The following is a 17,255-nucleotide window of genomic DNA, read 5'->3' on the forward strand; positions in this document are numbered from 1 at the left end:
AGCCCTACCTGCCTGCAATATCCCCCGAGTAAGTGTGAACGTCGTCTGTCCTACTCGTTGGCTTGGGGTTAAGTAAAATGAATAGTGTAAGTTAACGATTCGCTGTGTGACTGCTTCTTCCATCCATTGCTTGTGTGTGTATAATAAATCTGTTCTTCCTCCGTACTCTGTCTTCTTCTCTTTTCATTCTCTTTCGGTCGCTTTAGAGGTTTCCCGATTGAATATCTGCGGTGCGATCTGGTCAACGTCGGGTGGAATCGGGTTCTAATCGGTCTGTAACAATTTGCAACAATTGGTTGTCAGGAGTTGGATTCGGACCTGGGACTAAATTTGTTAGGCCCAAATTTTGGAACACCAATTGTGTTATTAAGTAACAATTGGTGTCGAGGAGTGAGATCGGACCCGAAGCGTGCTTAACGCGCTCAAAATTACAAGCTGCCGAAATTTATTTTGTTTTATAAAGCAAAACCCGAATTTGAGATCGCGCCATGGACAATCAAGGCGATCGGATGTCGGTGGGAGAGATAGACAGGGTGGGATCGACCCAGGACCTCGGGGAAATGTATGTGGAGGAAAGGGAGGAGGAGAAAAATGGCAATGTGGTTGCGGAGGTTTCAGATGCACAAAATGGCGCTCTTGCGCACGAGGTTGGGGCAGCTGCGGCCGCACCCTTTGTACTACCAACGGTGCTCCAAATGCAAGCCTTCATGGTCCAAATCATGGTGGAAGTACAGAAAGAAAACGCTAATAATGAGCGAATAATAAACAAAATGAGGGCTCAGACTGAGCAAATTGAAGCAACAACGAAAGAAATGAGGGCCGATAGGGAGAAAAGGGAGCAGAGGGACAGAGACCGCAAGTTGGGCGAAAGGGTCCCAGGGGTGCACAAGGAAGTAACGCGGGTCGAGAAGCGCCGGTTGAGCGAAGCGGAGGAAAGCACGGGTACAATGACGGGGGTAGAAATCGCGACACGGGGTTTGGAAAAGCCGGCGACCGCTGAGGTAGAGGAGGGTGTTTTATTAAAGCCAGCGGTCGCCGAGGTTAATAAAGAAAAAGCAGTGCTGGGAATTAAAATTGAAGAGATGACGGAGGTAGCCCGGGAATTGCAGGGAGAAATGGATTATGTACAAAGTCCCTGCTCACATCACGATGCTGTGCTAACCCGAATGGAAGTTTGCAGGTTCGCGTGGAGAAAAGGATCCCCCAGGTGAGTCGTGCTGTTGTGTATTGTGCGGGGAGATTTTGTAAGAGGATGTTTGGCGGCAAAAGAATTTTCGCGTGCTTGGGATCGAGGAGGCATCCGGGCGTTGGTGAAGGGTCCCGTGTGAGTGGAAATGGCACGCGTGTGAGGAAAAAGTGTGCGTCGGCGAGTGGGCGTGTTATAAAGTGCGAGTGTGAAACCGAGTGCGAGCGAGAATGCACGTCGGGGTGTACGGAGTGTGACACGAATAGTGAGTTGGTGATGGCGCAGGTGCGAGAGGGCACATCGGAGCGCGAGTGTGAAACCGAGTGCGAGCGAGAATGCACGTCGGGGTGTACGGAGTGTGACACGAATAGTGAGTTGGTGATGGCGCAGGTGCGAGAGGGCACATCGGAGCGCGAGTGTGAAACCGAGTGCGAGCGAGAATGCACGTCGGGGTGTACGGAGTGTGACACGAATAGTGAGTTGGTGATGGCGCAGGTGCGAGAGGGCACATCGGAGCGCGAGTGTGAAACCGAGTGCGAGCGAGAATGCACGTCAGGGTGTACGGAGTGTGACACGAATAGTGAGTTGGTGATGGCGCAGGTGCGAGAGGGCACATCGGAGCGCGAGTGTGAAACCGAGTGCGAGCGAGAATGCACGTCGGGGTGTACGAAGTGTGACACGGAGAGTAAGGTGGTGGTGGAACGTGTGCGAGGAAGCACACCTGAGTTGGTCATGGCGCGAGTGTGGGAGAGCCCATCCGAGCGCGTTAGTGGGTGGATGCAAGAGTGCACGCCCATGGTGAGTGTTACGGAGGACGTAACGGAGGAGAGGTGTGGACCAAAGTGTGCGCAAGAGTGTGCGTGAGAGGTGGTGTGTAACAGGGAGAGCGTTGGTGGTATGTACGGACGGCGTTGGAACGCCGGGTTTTGTAAGGGTGAAAGGGGTAGCGTATGCTTGTGAGCATGCCGGTGAAGCATCGACGGTAACCGGGTTAGCGGTTAGGGCGACGGATAGCCGATGCGAGCACTCGGTGCGAGGGGTGCTTTGTTGGGTGCGAGGCCCGGCGCGGATCGATGCTGCGTCGCTTCTCTTCGAAGCGTCGTTGCCGATTCAGGCTTGGCCCCGCCCCGCACGGTCGAGTCCGGGCCTTGTGGGGCGAGGCGACCGGTCCGGTTCAAGGGCGAGTGGGAGGAAGCGGAACGGTGCCCCCTCGTGGGGACGGGGTTCCGACCGGGGGAGATTGAGCCATCGGGCCCGGGACCGCAAGGTGCCGCGCCGAGATGGTGCGTGGAACCTCGGTCCAACCAAACCACCTCCCTTGAACCGAAAGCCGGACGGATTCAACCTGCAGGCGACCAAACCACCCGAATTCATTGCTCGGCTTTACGAACCGAGTTTAATGATGTCACGACGCACCGAGGCTAGGATATAGTGGACTGTGATGATGATGGTAGTGATTTGATACGAAATTTATAATAGTGGGTAGAATTGGCAGTAAATGGAAAATTTTTGAATTGGTTGGAATTTGGACGAGCAAAATTTATAGTGAGAGACCCCCAATGTGGTGGGATGGCAAATCCACCATCCCTCACAGGTGGGGGCAAATGCGCTATAGTTTACGGGGTGTATGGCAGTGAAAACTAGCCCGGGTGGGTTAGGATATTGATAGGGCCCTAGAAGATGACATTAGGTAACGTTAAGGTTAGTTAGTGACTGATACCTGTAGTGGGGACGCAGGTAGTTTAGTGTGGATGATAATGACGTGGGAGCGCAATAGTTTAAAGGGACAACTGGGAAGCGCAAGTTTCAGAGGGGAGTAGTTAGCTGAGATGATGCCGTGTGTGTGAAGATTGAACAGGTGAGAATTGAACAGGTGTGATTGCACAGGTGTGCAACTGAACAGGTGAATGGAGCAGTGTATGAGGGAGTAGTGGTGATTGCGTGTTGTGCTGACCAAATGGTCCAGGAAGAAAGGAGGGTGCAGGTGGCACCAGGTGTGAGGGCACAGGTGTGCAACAACAGGTGTATGTGGCTGTGTGGAATAAATGGTAGTGTGGAATAAATGGAGTATTGGAATGGATGGTCGTGGAGTGAGTATGGTGGAAATTGTGGAGTGGAGTGGATGGTGCGAAGGTGTGAATGGGGGAAGAGTGGACCCCCATCACGGATACCCGGGGCGGGTAGTGTAAGTGTTAGGTAGAGGGTACAGGTAAATTGTGGTTGGATATTGGCATCTGTGGTGCAAGTGAAAGAATGGTCTTTGGATGGGTGCATTAGTGTTGTGGAAATGGCTGGGCGTGTAGCCTGTTAGTGTGTGTAGTTGGTTGGGCGCTCCACCACTGTGAGGATGTCGGCCAGGTGAGGCCGCATGTGGGCTCTGGGAGCCGGTAGTAGTTGTTGTGGATGGGGCCCGAGGATCCGGAGGACGGACCCGGGTAGCCCAGTGCCAGAGGGCACCAAGGGGTGATAGAGCCAGGAGAGGGCCTTCCCCAGTTAGTTAGGTTAGGGTGAGGAGCTAGGTAAGCTCGGGTGGCAACTGCAGTGGTGGAGGTGTGCAGGTGGGTAGACCTGCTGGGAGAGCTACACGTCGCAGCCCAGAAATTGTGCGAAGGCACCGGGAGATGAATCGGGGGAGTGAGACCCCAAATTGAGAAGCACCACAGTTTGGTCAATGGGAATTGGTTTTTAGAACCCATAGTGTAAGTGGCCAATGGATTGGCAGGGAAAGACCCCGGGTAGGGTAAAGTGTGTTAATGTCATTTCAAAAGTAGTTATGATGAAGGATCTCCTCGCACCATCTGCATCCACTCACCTGAGGTGACAGGTACTCCACACCATGCCATGTTTTGATTATTTTTTATGATGCAAATGTTTGGATTGTGAGACGCATCATGACGTGGGTGTGACATTGTGCGTAATTCCATCTCTCCCTCCTTATGAGGATTGATGATGAATTTGGTGATGGCAAATTTTGAAGTAGAGGGATTGTGGAGACGAATTTGGTATAGAGGAAATATGGGGAAGACGTGACAGTAGTGACGAATTTGTAAATGGGTAGATTTTGTAAATATGGGGTAAGGGCAAGGGTAGTGTAGGTGACAGGGGGGTGACGTACGGTAGGGACGAGCTTTCTCACTTCGCCCTCCGTACGCATTTCGCCTTGCATTGCCTTATTAACGTGTACCCTTGTGACCTTACCCCTCGCTCAATTGTCTTTCTTTTGTCTCCCACATGACCTGTGCGCCATTGGGTGCCGAGGGGAGCGTGCGTGAGGTGGCCATTGTGCGCCCGAGATTCCCAGAACCAGCATTCATTGCGTTGATGTACCACTTTATGGACCGCTGTTCTGCGGCCAACTACCACTTGATGGACCCCAGGTTCTGGGGCAGGGCACCTCTGTTGGAGACCGGCCATAGTGGCCAGGGAATCTTGCTTGCGGACCTCGGTAAGGTGGCACCTATGCCAAACAGGTGGACCACCCTTAGTTGGCCCCTGAGGCCCTAAATAAAAACGAACACAAGTTGTGCTTTTTATTATGTCCAAATAGGCCGCATGAAGCCAGAAGACGTCGGGAAGAACATCGGCCCAGCAGAGAAAGAGAAGACCACCACCAGTTGTTTTGTTGTGTTTATTAAGAACCATGGTGACTGCGCACCGAGTGGTGCTTTTGGTGCTTTGTGGTGCTTTTGGTGCTTTTGGTGCTTTTGGGTGCTTTGGTGGTATTGGTACTGGTGCATCGATGCAATGCGTGCTGTCTCCTCCCTCCCAACAGGAATTTCTTTTTCTTGTTCCCTAAGAAAAAAGAAAAAGAAAAAAAAACACAGGTCCTGGGTTGCGTTGTAAATAAGAAATCACGACATTGTAAATAATGCTCCCCACCGTAAATGTATAGTTTGAGAATAATTCCGTAATTCGGTTAGCTGTGGGCTTGAGTCTGTTAGACAGGGTGCAATGCAATAGGGGGACATACTTATTTGTGTTTTAAGATTGTCACACTCAGGGTCAGGTTAATTGTAGAGGGAATTACACCTACGTGTCACACTAAGTTAAAGTTTAGTAGGCCCGAGTTTGGGCCTGAAGAAAGGAGGGTGCAGTGTAACGGTTTTGAGAAGTGTAACGGTTTTTTGAGAAGTGTAACAATTTTGGAGGAAGTGTAACGAATGTGAAAACGTTACAATGTGAACGTTACAAAAGTATGGTAACACCCTGGTAATGTAAATAATGGTCGCAGCCGTCCTCCTAGTTAATTCCATGAAACTTACACGCAGGTCACGATATATCTTTTTAAATAGTGTATTTCCTTATTCTATGTAGGTTAAATATGTGTTTCCCACGAGATTGACTTTGCATTGTATCAAACAAAATAAGCGTAGGCCCTTCCAATTTCCCCAAATCATCTCCGCTCTCCAAAGTTCCTTTCAAAAGGGTGCGAGTTGTGTTCAATCCCGCAAGCCGCCATTGCCCATGTGCTAACCTCGGAGAAGAAAGGCGTGTCTCCACCTCGTCATAGAGGGGAGGAGTGAGCCAGCCCTAACAGCCAATCAGCACCGCGGTGAGCGACCCGGTAGGCGTGCCCTCGGAGCCGGCGGCTTGATTCCGCCCCGAGTGATAAAAGCGACTGTAAGGGACTGCTTCAGGAGATGACCTGGGAGATGAGCGAAGAGGCGGCACCAAGAGGAGCGGTGAAATGCGAAACGCTCCAAGCCAAAGAGGAGAGGTACTCGGAAAGGAAACCAGCTTTGGAGAGACGCGCTGAAAGGAGGGAGACGGCTCCACCAGAAGGAGAGGAGCAGGTGTACCCGAGCCAGCACGTGACGTCTAAAACATCGGCAGCGGATACGCGACGAAGGGTTTTCCCGCCAAAAACCGCGAGGAATTGAGAGCTGCTGCCTCCGACCCTCCTCCCTCTCCAGCAATCCACCTCAAGCCCTACCTGCCTGCAATATCCCCCGAGTAAGTGTGAACGTCGTCTGTCCTACTCGTTGTCTTGGGGTTAAGTAAAATGAATAGTGTAAGTTAACGATTCGCTGTGTGACTGCTTCTTCCATCCATTGCTTGTGTGTGTATAATAAATCTGTTCTTCCTCCGTACTCTGTCTTCTTCTCTTTTCATTCTCTTTCGGTCGCTTTAGAGCAGTGGCGGGCAACCCCCGGCCCGCGGGCCACATCCGGCCCGCGAAGGCTTAGCGTCCGGCCCGCCACCCTGCTAGGCTTTATTATTGCAATCCGGCCCGCGGACCTCCCAGTAAAACTCATATCATTTGTAAATGTAAGAGTTTATATTTAGCCGGTCTGAATTCAAGAAAGGGACATTTTGTCTTCAGCACCGTCCTCTTCCAGAAGACATGCGCACGGGGAACTGTCTTGCCTAGACACCGCCTGCTTGCTGATAGGCGGTCTTTTCAAATCAGCCGGCATGTAATACGGACGTCCTTCCGATTCAGTCAGCTTGCGACAAACGTTGGTGTCTGGGACAAATAACTTGCAACAAAGAGGTAAGCGACGCAGAGTTCTCTAAATCTATTTCAATTTTCACTTTCTTTCAATTTGCTTTGTTTTGTTTGTTAGAACATGTTATTATCTTTCATTTGCTGCGTTTAAATAATTTTATTCTCCCTTTTTATTTGTAAAAATAAAAATATAACCAACTTTCTATTTGTAAAGAAAAAAAATATATAACGAACTTTCTGTTTGTAAAAGAAAAAAGAAATTGACGAACTTTTGTTTAAAAGGAAAACGAAATTGACGAACTTTTGTTTAAAAGGAAAACGAACTCTTTAAAAAAAAAAGTATGCAGACTGATTCATTTCCTGTATTTCAGTTTTACGGTGAAACTGTGTCATATTCAGCGTTGGCCACGTGCGCGCAAAATAAATACATTCATCTGTACAATTCGTCTTCCGAGATTTTTTGTGCCCCAGATTGCTTGCTGTTACATCATTTATTCATTGCTGATATACCTAATTTTCTTCCTTTTCAGCTCATCATGTCTGCGACCCAGCGTGTTAAGAAGAGGAAAGTGGACCTCGAGCGTCGGATCTTCAACCCTGAGTGGGAGAAGTACTTCTTCATCGAGCGCTTTGGACAGGCCCAGTGCCTCATATGCTTGAAGACTTTGGCTGTCCTAAAAGAGTACAACGTGCGCCGCCACTGGGAGACAGAGCACCGCTCGTCAAACTTCGCGTCGGTGTCTGCCACCGAAAGGAAGGACACCATGGTTAGACTATCAGGCAACTTGGAGAAACAAACTTCACTCTTCCGCAAGCAGAATACTGAGGCCGAAAAGGTGACGCGCGCCAGTTATGAAGTCTCCCGCATCCTTGCTCGCCGAATGAAGCCATTCGCGGATGGGGACTTCATCAAGGAATGCCTCCTCGCTGTAGTGGACTCCGTCTGTCCAGAGCAGCGTTCCGCCTTTGAGAACGTGAGCCTTTCGTCCCGCACCGTTCGTCGCCGCATCGAGGATATGTCGGAAAACGTGCACGACTCACTCAAAACACGCAGCTCAAATTTCGTCGCCTTTTCCCTCGCTCTGGATGAGAGCACCGACACAAAGGACACGGCCCAGCTGTCCGTTTTCATCCGTGGCGTCACCGCTGACTTTCAAGTGTGTGAGGAATTCCTCCAGCTTGTCCCGCTGCGCGACACCACCACTGGGAAAGACATCTGCGACGCCGTGCTTCTGTGTGTTGATCAGCACTCCCTGGACCTCTCCCATCTTGTGTGTGTGACGACCGACGGTGCCCCGGCGATGGTTGGTGAGAAGAAGGGCGCCGCTTCGCTGCTAGTGCGTCACTGTGCAGCCGCCGGATACACTCAGCCCATTAACAAGATGCACTGCATCATCCACCAAGAGTCCCTGTGCGCTAAGTCTGCCAACCTCGTTGGTGTCATGTCTGTCGTGGTGAAGGTCGTCAACTCCATCCTCTCCTGCAGCCTTAACCATCGTCAGTTCCAGGCACTGATGGACGAGGTGAACGTGCACTACAACGACCTGCTCTACTTCTGTGAGGTACGCTGGCTGAGTCGTGGGGCCATGCTGTCTCGGGTGTGCGACCTACAGCAGGAGATTGCCACCTTTCTACGTCAGAAGAACCTTCCCCACGCTGATCAATTCTCTGATCCGCGGTGGCTAGCTCGCCTGGCCCTGCTCACGGACATCACGGCGCACCTGAACACCCTCAACATAAAGCTGCAAGGCAAAGACATTCTCGTGACAGACATGTACGCGCACATCACTGCCTTCGAGGTTAAACTGCGCTTGTGGGAGGCTCAATTGGCTTCTGGTCAGTTTGTGCATTTTCCTCGCCTTGCTGCATGTGCCCCTGACGATGTGGACCTGGGCACTTGCGTTAGTGTCGTCAACTCTCTACGTGAGGAATTTGCTTCCCGTTTTGCAGGAGTCAGGGTGCTGGCTGCGGACTTCAAGCTTTTCACTGCTCCCTTTGACTTCCCCGTGGAAGACGCCCCTGCCTCCTTACAGATGGAGTTGGTGGAGCTGCAGTGCAACGATGAAATGAAGGCGAAGTTCCGCACCTCTTCTCCATTGTCCTTCTTCCGCGACACCGTTCTCCCTTCTAACAATTTTCAAAAATACATTGTCCATGTCCAACGCATTGTGGCCATGTTCGGCAGCACCTACTGCTGTGAACAGCTCTTCTCGAAAATGAAGTACACGAAGTCTCACCTTCGCTTCCCAACTCTCGGACTGCCACCTCAATGACATTCTTCTGTTGTCTACCTCAACCATCGAGCCAGACATGGAAATACTTCTTCATGGCAAACAGCACCAGCAGTCTCATTGATTTGTAGAGTGTTCAATGCAATTTTTGTACAATCTATTCATGTAAACAAAATATAGTAATTCTGAGATTTCGTTTTTCACTCCGGCCCGCGATCTCCTTCCAAAAGTCTCATCTGGCCCTCACTCTGAAAAGGTTGCCCGCCCCTGCTTTAGAGGTTTCCCGATTGAATATCTGCAGTGCGATCTGGTCAACGTCGGGTGGAATCGGGTTCTAATCGGGGAGTAACTGTTCGGACGCGGTAATACCAAACCGCTCGGTAAAATAACATCTAAAACCGCGTCTGTAACAATATATATATATATATATGTATATATATATATATATATATATATATATATATATATATATATATATATATATATATATATATATATATATATATATATATATATATATATATATGTGTGAGTGTGTGTCCACAGTGCACACAGAAAGTGTGATCAGTATTTGGGTTTTATACATTCATACAATATTCAAACAAAATGTGAGCATCATCTATATATATAAAACACAGTTTGTGTGTGTGTGTGTAATGTTACCGATAGACTCCTAAACGGAGAGGCTCACGTACTTGATATTTGGCACAGACATGGCCATTGAGCCTGGGAAGAACATGGCCGACCAGAAAATTTATTTCATTATATTTTTTTACCATATTTTTACCTCAGCGCATTTCAGCGAGGAATATTATGCACGGAATCTGACCGGAGGCAGAGCAGCGCGCTGATTTGCTCAGAGCGATCACGTGATGTTCCTTGCCGCCATTAACTCAGTTACGCGTTCGCACGTATTTCAGAGCGAAAAGCGATTGCGTTTTTTCACATTTCAGCGAGGAACATTGCCATTCACACCACATAGGTTTTGGTAATGTCGGAGTTTACAGGCGTAAACTGGATAGGTGGTTGTAATGTCGGAGTTTACGGGCGTAAACTGGATAGGTGGCTGCCTTCAAACCAACTGCCTTGACGAATGCTTTGTTGAGTCTTACAGGTAGAGCAGTACCATGTCTTCCCGTCTGATACATCACCACGAGTAATAAAACCACAATGGACATTACATCGAGGGCAAATACAATAATTCTTGATGAGTCTGCGACGTGCACACCACTTAATAATGTCAGGTATTAGAGCCAAAGAAGTGATATTATGATTAATACCTGACATTATTAAGTGGTGTGCACGTCGCAGACTCATCAAGAATTATTGTATTTGCCCTCGATGTAATGTCCATTGTGGTTTTATTACTCGTGGTGATGTATCAGACGGGAAGACATGGTACTGCTCTACCTGTAAGACTCGACAAAGCATTCGTCAAGGCAGTTGGTTTGAAGGCAGCCACCTATCCAGTTTACGCCCGTAAACTCCGACATTACAACCACCTATCCAGTTTACGCCCGTAAACTCCAATATTACAACCACCTATCCAGTTTACGCCCGTAAACTCCGACATTACCTAGGGTTTTTTTTCTTTCATCTTTAGATCCATATTTTTTTTCAGCGAGGAATATTATACACGGAATCTGAATCGGTGGCAGAGCAGTGCGCTGATTCGCTGATTCGCGCTCATTGATGACGATCACGGTCACGTGATGACGTGATCACGAATGATGTTCGTGACGCGATCACGTGATGTTCCTTGCCGCCATAAACTCACAGCAAGTAGCATAGATTTTAGCATGATTAGCATTTAGCATGATTTAGCATGATTTAGCATAGATAGTAGCATGTTTCACATAGATTTTTTTTCAGCGAGGAATATTATACACGGATTCTGACCGGTGGCAGAGCAGCGTGCTGATTCGCTTAGAGCGCTCACGTGATGTTCCATCCCCGCCGCCAGTTGGCTTCACTTTTCACGGAGTATGAGCGTTCTATATATTTTCAATTCAGTGCACCTGACTCGCTCACGTACTTGATTTGTGGCATAGAAATGGCCATTGGACCTTCACGGTGTAATTTGTGCGAGGCTTTTGTCCGAGTGAGCTTGAGTCGAGAGGGCGAATGTACGGGTTGGGAATGTACGGGTCTCCCTTCCCCCACCCGGCAACGCCGGTACTGGAGGGCGTCACAGGATCGGTGAGTCTCCAAAATCCGCTTCGTGCTGTTGCGAAGATTCAGGACGATGTCGCGATTGTTGTGCTGCTCTCCGACCATGAGAACTGCAACGTCATTGTTGACTGGCCCTCCCCTTCCCTCCCCCTTCCCCCTCCCCCCTCTGTCCTCCCCTCCCCCTCCCTTCCCCCTCCACCCTACCCCCTCCCCCTCTCCCCTCCCCCTCCCCCCTCTCCCTCTCCCCCTCCCCCTCCTCTCCCATCCCCCCTCCCCCTCCCACCTCCCCCCCTCTCCCCCTCTCCTCCCCTCCCCCCTCCCCCTCCCCCCTCTTCTCCCTCACGTTTATACATGGAAAGCCGGGTACTTCCCCCCCCTCTTCTCCCCTCCCCCCCTCTCCTCTCCTCCCCTCCCCCTCTCCTCCCCTCCCCCCCCATTCCCCTCCCCTCCTCTTCCCCCTCCTCTCCCATCCCCCGCCCGGCAATGCCGGGTACATCTGCTAGTTACATTATAATATACGAGCAGAATTACCCGGCATAGCCGGGCGGGGGAGGAGGAGGGGAGGGGGAAGAGGATGGGGGGGGGGAACGGGGGGGAGGGGCGGGGGGAGCGGGGAGGGGGAGGGGGAAGGGGGGGAGGAGGAGGGGAGGGGGAAGAGGAGGGGAGGGGAACAGGGGGGAGGGGGAGGGGGAAGGGGGGGAGGGGAAGGGGGGAAGGGAGGGTGTGTGGGTGCCCGGGGGAAGAAGGGCCCCTCCCCTCCCCCTTACCCTTCCCCCTTCATCTCCCCCCTCCCCCTCCCCTCCTCTTCCCCCTCCCCTCCTCCTCCCCCTTAACACCAGGGGGGTTGACTCAGTCTGTCATCCTACCGAGGTTGGCAAATTGAGTACCAGTTCACTGGTAATTCCCTGTGTGCCGCAAGAGGTGCCTAACAGGGTTGGCGGCACGAACCCGGAAGTCGGAACTCATTGTCGTCAAATAAATGTAGCATGTATGTTTCACTCTCTGTCACATGCCATTGGTCCCATGTCAATCGGATGAAGTTGAAAAATTAACATTACGAAGTTTCTCTGGGATGTACTGATTCCGAATAATGAAGTTGAAAAATTAACGTTCCGAAATACGCTAATTACGCTAACAGAAGCGCTGGCGCTGCGAAGCGCTGGAGGGAGCGCTGCACTCCCTCCCTTCGATTCCCTTCCTCTTCTGCTAGCGTTTCTGCGCTAATACGCTAATTTAAAAACCCGAAGTTTTTTTTAAAATTTAAGGTGTGCTGTAGTTGCTCTGAGACGTACTGATTCCGAATATGCCTTTGGTTTTTCTCTGCGATGAGTAGTTCTCGAGTTATAAGAGGACAAACAAACAAACATACTTTACTGCTTTATATATATTGTTACGGTCCGCGGATAAGGATGTTGTTTGCCGAGCGGAGGCACCGCGGCCGAACAGTTACCCCGATTAACCCTTCCCGAACGTTGGCTGGATCGCGCCACAGATATTCAATATGGAAAAGACAAAAGCGACACGGATGTGAAGAAGAAGAAGAAGACGAAAAAAAGGTTGAAAATACTACTAAATTTATTTACTATTTACAGGCTCAAAATAACCAAGGAGAAGGAAGGATAAGAAAATAATATACAGAAGCTTTTAGAGACAGTGAAAAATACTAGCTTATCGAAACAGGCTTAACTAAATCCCCAGGGACAAAACAAACAGAACAAACTCACGTACACGAATGGGGAACTTGCAGGCAGGAATGACAGGAAGTGGGTGGCTGGAGCTTGATCCCGCACGGGACGTCGGGCTGGACCTCGACGGCCGCCGATGCCACCGATCCTGTCGTGTGTGCGGGGTAACGGGTCGGAGCTGCTTGGTGGAGCCAAGCCAACGCTGCTGGTGGGGGGGTCTGGCGTGACGGGTTCTCTCTCCCTCTCTCACTAACTCCAGGACTCTTTCTCTCTTGCTTAGTCCGACTCTTCCTCACCACCGCCAACTCAACGCAACCACTGACCACTCAACGCAACCACTGACCACCACTGACGACCAACCCAGCTCTGACCAAAACCACACAACTCAGCTCTCTCCAACCTCTTGCGCGCGCGCCTTTATAGCGCCTCCGGCGATTAAGCCGCCGGCCTTCAGGACACGCCCATCGGTGTGCTCACCTCGGCCCTGGTTGGTCGCGCGACCCTCTGGCTCCGCCCTTGATGACGACGGGCGGGCACGACGGGCGGGCACTCCCAAAACTTCCCCAACCCGAGCACATGTTCAATGGCGGCTTTGGGGCGAAAACAACCCACAGCTGTAACAAACTGGCAAACTGCCCAGTGCAGTTGGCAATGGAGACTTGGAGGGGATGTAGCTGGAAATTGAGGCTTGGCAATGGAAGTTTTGGGAGTGGGAATGGGGAATGAAAGGACTCTATCTCATTTCACTTGGTGCAATGGAGTGTCATTTTAATGGAAGACAAGGCCTTACCCTAAAACACATAATAAAGATATAAGCTACTGAACAAGGGTATTATAGTGTCCTTCAATGTATGCTTTATGGAATTAACTACTGGAACGCCCTTTGACCTTTATACACACTGGAGCAAGGAGGGGCCAGAATCAAGCAATGTTACACAACAATTTACCACAATACAACACAATAAAAAAATACAATCCTCATTTCCGCAACAATATATTAGGCTATGAGCCAAGGGGGTTGGTCGGTACCATACAGATGGAGTAAGGCTCATTGTGATTTTTAGCAAGATATATGTCCCTAGATATGAAAAAAAAGTGATAGCAGTGTATAACTCTCGGCCATCTCTGTGTTATCACCCGAAATATTATTATACGCCTGCTTCGCTTCGCCAAAAAATGTGATATTTGCTAAAATTGGAATAAATATGTTTTTAAGGACCACAGAGTGCCAATAATTTGCATACTGGATGCCAACTAATATAGTAATAGAAATATAGAACATTTGTGGGGGTTATTTATCAAAATATTGATATGACAAAAAATATGTTAAATTTAGTGAAAAAGTGGTCGAAATCGCTTCGAGTTCAGAATTCACATTGTACATTTTTGTCAATATTTCAAAAATGAAAACTCCCAGAGTAACATTTGACCCCTCAAAATCTTCGCAAGGAACCACTGCATTGGAATATATCATTACTTTGTAATATGGTGGTTGTTTGGGGCACATATTTTGGCAAAGTTCAAAATATGTTCAACCATACCCCCTAATTTTGATATTTTGGAACGAAACATAGCTTTTGAACATTTTAGGTTTATTCGTCTACTACTTTTGGTATCTGTGTAATTTTTGGTATTAGCTAGTATCCTAAAGTAGGTTTGTAACATCAGCTACATTATATTTCACAATGCATGCAAACTTGCTCCACACTCTAGGTTTATCATGATCTCTCAAACAAATACGATCTCGATCTCGATCTCGGCACTCTGTGGTCCTTAAAAACATATTTATTCCAATTTTAGCAAATATCACATTTTTTGGCGAAGCGAAGCGGGCGTATAATAATATTTCGGGTGATAACACAGAGATGGCCGAGAGTTATACACTGCTATCACTTTTTTTTCATATCTAGGGACATATATCTTGCTAAAAATCACAATGAGCCTTACTCCATCTGTATGGTACCGACCGGTCAATTTGGGGGGTCTGGCTCATAGCCTATATAGAAGTTGGTATGATTCGGCCAAGGAATCCCAGAGATAATTGCAATTAAGTGAGCCGTGACGTCACGGAACGCGCCGCCGGTAGTATCTTATAATTTATGGTTATCTATGCAGCACGACATGGTCATCACGGAAAACAAGGCGCCTTTGCCGGCGCAAAACAGCTCTCCCAGGGTCAAACTCGGTATCGTTGTGAGCGCACGGTTCAGCCCTTCAGGAAAAAGTTTATTTTGTAAAAATCGAACCAAGCGTTAAAAAGATATGACTGGTTTGTTCGCCGGCACGTCGGCGCTCGAATCGGCTCGCGATAAAATCCAAACGTCCTTTGTCGGGGCCATCTGAACCAACCACGGGGCCTAGAAGGCTGGGACTGGTCTCAAAAGTTAGGTCTCGATCATATCTCGTAATGCTGGAAGCTGCACGTCTCTGTGATAATCTTGTGGACCATGACAAGAGATCGTGCGAGTCGCTCGCAACGGCTTCAAGCACTTCCGCATTCGACCATTTCATGAACGCCATACGCCCCGCCCATCAAAGCGCGTACGTATTAAACGAACATACAGTGGCCCATGTGTCGTCATTTGCGCATGCGCCAAAGTCTTTGCAGGAACATGAAGCATCGGAACAGCGCATTTGCGAGAACCGCCTGTGCACCATTACGCTAACAGAAGCGCTGGCGCTGCGAAGCGCTAGAGGGAGCGCTGCGCTCCCTCCCTTCGATTCCCTCCCTCTTCTGCTAGCGCTTCTGCGCTAATACGCTAATTTTAAAACCCGAAGTTTTTTTAAAATTTAAGGTGTGCTGTAGTTGCTCTGAGACGTACTGATTCCGAATATGCCTTTGGTTTTTCTCTGCGATGAGTAGTTCTCGAGTTATAAGAGGACAAACAAACAAACATACTTTACTGCTTTATATATATAGAAGATGCCACTTTCAAAACTGAGAGGGTTCACTTCCAATGATCAAATCTTAATCTATACCATTGGGGTGAAACTTCCCTCGGCCCGACCCAACGAGAAGGTTTGGTGGGATGATTATTGTGGTCGTTAACATAAATACACTCGTTAATCCTCCCTATACTACATAAATAACCTGTTGTAAACCAATATCCGACCTACGAATCGAAGTACAAACAAATTTCATGCTGTAGGAGTTGCGGACAACGAGAGGGCGAGACACTTCTTGGTTGTTCAAAGCTCCTTTATTTCAACAGAACTAAAACCCGACCGGAACTCATGCATCTTTATATATCAAATCACTTCCGCCCCAGCCTCTTAAGGGGGCGTGGCTCCAACAACCGAGCACACGCCACGCCCATACCATCAATAGACCCCCTGGTCCCGTGCCTGTGGATTATGGGTAACAACCACATGCGCCCCTCCAGAATTCACTCGCACAGGCAATGTCAGTTTTCGGGGGGCCTTAACCACCTGGCCGAAACGACCCCTGATGACCCGAGCAGCGACTGTTAGTGGCTTGGCGGTAGGCGGGCCAACCGGGGACTTACCCGACGGGGGACGGCCCCGCCGTGGGGGTTGAGCCAACTGAGGGGGCTGGTCTAGGTCCAAGTATATTCTCCCGGAGAACCGACTGCTGACGGGCAGCGGACCAGGGGCTTGTGGCGTCGGGCATGAACTCCCCGGGAACCCGCAGTGGCTGGCCATAGACGAGCTCAGCGTACGAGGACTGGAGGTCTTCCTTAGGGGCTGTCTTGGGGCCCAACATGACCCACGGGAGTCTGTCGGCCCGGCTGTCATCCTGGAGGCTGGCCCTGAGAGCAGCTTCCATAGAGCGATGGAACCTCTCACACAATCCGTTAGCCTGGGGATGATATGCAGTGGTGCAATGGAGCTTTACCCCCAACCCCTGGGCAACAGCACCCCAGAGCTCTGAAGTGAACTAGGGCCCCCTGTCTGAAGAGATGTCCGAAGGCGCACCAAAATGAGCAACCCAAGTGCCGATGAATGCCCGGGCCACATCGGTGGATGTTGTAGATGTGAGCGGGATGGCCTCTGGCCACCTGGTGGTCCTATCGACCATCGTGAGGAGGTGGGTGAATCCCCGCAATGGGGGGGGGGGGGGGGAGGGGCCCTACCAGGTCCACGTTAACATGGTCAAACCGTCGCTCGGGCACTGTGAATGGCACCAATGGGGCCTGGGTATGGTGATGCACCTTCGAGCGTTGGCACTCGACACAGGTGTTGGACCAGTCGCGCACATCTTTCCTGAGCCCATGCCAAACGAACTTTGCCGCCACCAACTTTTGCGATGCCTTCCTGCCCGGGTGAGAAAGACCGTGGACGGCATCGAACACCAGCCGTCTCCAGCTGGTGGGTACGACGGGGCGAGGCTGTCCCAAAGATACGTCGCACAGTAGCGTGGTGCCCGTGTCCTTGAACGGCACCTCAGACAGTCGAAGCCTCGTGACCGCCGCCCTGCAGGCCTGGACATCCGGGTCGGCGATCTGATCGGCCACTATGTGGGCGTAGTCGATGCCAAGGTGAACCGCGCCAGCTATGGACCGGGAGAGACA

Source organism: Myxine glutinosa, chromosome 5, assembly GCF_964187855.1.
Source record: "Myxine glutinosa chromosome 5, kmMyxGlut1.1, whole genome shotgun sequence".
Lineage (NCBI taxonomy): Eukaryota > Metazoa > Chordata > Myxini > Myxiniformes > Myxinidae > Myxine > Myxine glutinosa.